Consider the following 2,326-nt stretch of genomic DNA (forward strand, 5'->3'; position numbering starts at 1 on the left):
CAGCAGCAGTCTGCAATGAATTTTTGTTAGCACGTTCCCTGATATGGCTTTGGCTCAGGCCAGAGAGCACTCTCCCAAGCAATGACTAGTTTAGGTTAGCATTGGCCAGGCATGGCTCCTGTAGGCAATACAGATGAATCTCCTCTATTTTGGGCAGGGAGAAAAGAGAATTCAATAGTTTGTGAGCAACTCAGGGCCAGAAAACCAGCCAAGAGTATAGATGGAGCCAAAGGCGCCAGATATCTAAGCTCATTCAAGTGTTGATTGGGTACCCGAATGGACAAAGGAATGCCTCAGCTCTCCTGTAGCTCTAACCATAAGCGCCGAAGTAGGGAGAAAACATTCTGATTACTGCTAACCCCATAGGACATGCAGTCCTGTGGAAAAAGACAGAACACACTTGGATGGATAATTGCTGAAAACAGATATACTTAGATAAGATGTGAAGATGTTTATAGCCACTGGAGCAAATCATTATGAGAAATGGTAGGTTTTTCACTTCCTAATGTCTCCAGATTAAGACATTTATGGAGAATCTGTGTTAGTCAAAAACAAAGTATGGGGCTAATATCTAGTTGAAAATTAATGATCTGTGGTGCATAGATGCTAAGACTACAGGTCTAAACTTTATAAACACACCAGTGAAAAAACACCTTTATTTTTCTTGAATTACTCATGGGGGAAATGAGCTGTGTTGAAGTTGTGTATCTGGCATGATACAGGACAATGGCAGAGTTTAAAGCAATGTGACAGGGTCTCTGAAATTTACTAGCAAGTGTCCTCTTCCAAAATTTGTTGCCTATCCTACTGGAAAAGAGCTGAAGAGCATAAGCACCTTAAGGATTAAAGGCATTTTGATTTATTCCAATAAAAAAAGGGATTTTTCCCTATGCACTTCCTGAAGATTATGAACTGTGTTATTCCCTTTAGCAGTGCATAGGTTCATGAATGATTAATGAAGATTTAGGTCCAAAATCACTGAGTAGTGGTATATTGCAAGTTTTACAGTGTGATCTCTTACCAGCAAATGTATCTTTTGGTGTTTCATTTGTTGGATATACTGTGCTGTGAACTGGATAATCCTTCTGATTTTCCCTCCTTCTAGAAATTACCAGTGAGGTGGGAGTGAGAACAAAATTTCACTGCATCAAATGGATGTTGCTGTTAAGCACCTTCTTCCTTGTTTGTATGCTTGGGAGGTGAAGAGTGGGGGAAGAGGATTTAGAGCTCATTTTCTGACATTTTTCTTCTAGTAGTAGGGTATAATTTGCATAGCTTATCACTGCAGCTTTTTCATCTGCTTTATTAATGGCCTTTTAAGGAAGCTAGCAATACTCATCTAAGTAGCTTTGTTTGGAAACCCTTGACATGCTTGAGTTTTAGAAGCTGAAAGAAAAGGATGAGTCACAGCAAGCTTCAGGATGTGAATGATCCTGCGGCAAAAATGAATGAAAGAGTACGGGGGTTCATAATTTTTTTTATTTTTTTTTCCTTTTGGAGACTATAACTCCTGCCTCTGAGTGTGAGAATTTAAAGACATGAAATGGCAGTTCCTTTTGGGGACTATAACTCCTGCCTCTGAGTGGTGTGAGAATTTAAAGACATGAAATGGCAGTCTTGTATTTAAGCTATTAGTGATGTGAGATACCCTCTTTGAGTGGTTTTATTTGGTTGCCGTAAACACCATTGCAGAAGTCCATTAAAAAGGTGTTGCTTAACTCACTAATTTTAAAATTAGAAAATGTCAATACGGTTTCCCTCCCAAGAATGTCAAAAGTCTGGAGGTAATATTAGGAGCATTAAAAAGAGTGAAACCAAAATGGCCTCTCAGAGGAAGTGTCAAGCAATCTGGTTATAAAGGTGAATATGACATGCAGGTAATGAGACTATGTAAAAGAAGAGAAAAATGTCAACAGACAAACTATAAAGTTATAGATATATCCAATTTAGACTGGCCTGAGTTGCAAGTTCAAGCCACAATGAGCAAACTTGACCTCCTGCAGGCCCACAGTTGTGTTTCCTGGACAGCTACGTTGCCCCATAGTGACTGTAATAGTCTGCAGAAGAGTTTGTTCTTTAAACAAGCAGTCAGACTGAAAACCTATACCATCTACATATAATTCTTGGTATAGACATTTTGTCCCTAACCAGTAAGACAAATACTGTATCTCAGCTTTCAGCAAGGCAGATAGTTTTCTCTGTGATTTTTCAATGTATTAGCTGTAGATTACCAGAACCATTACTAATATTAAGTAACAATGACTGGAATAAGGATCTGAGAGCAATTCAGAGGGGATGAGATGGAAGTGCCTACAAAATAATTATT

The sequence above is a fragment of the Pterocles gutturalis genome, unplaced genomic scaffold, assembly GCF_000699245.1.
Source record: "Pterocles gutturalis isolate BGI_N339 unplaced genomic scaffold, ASM69924v1 scaffold26197, whole genome shotgun sequence".
In the NCBI taxonomy this organism is placed as follows: Eukaryota; Metazoa; Chordata; class Aves; order Pterocliformes; family Pteroclidae; genus Pterocles; species Pterocles gutturalis.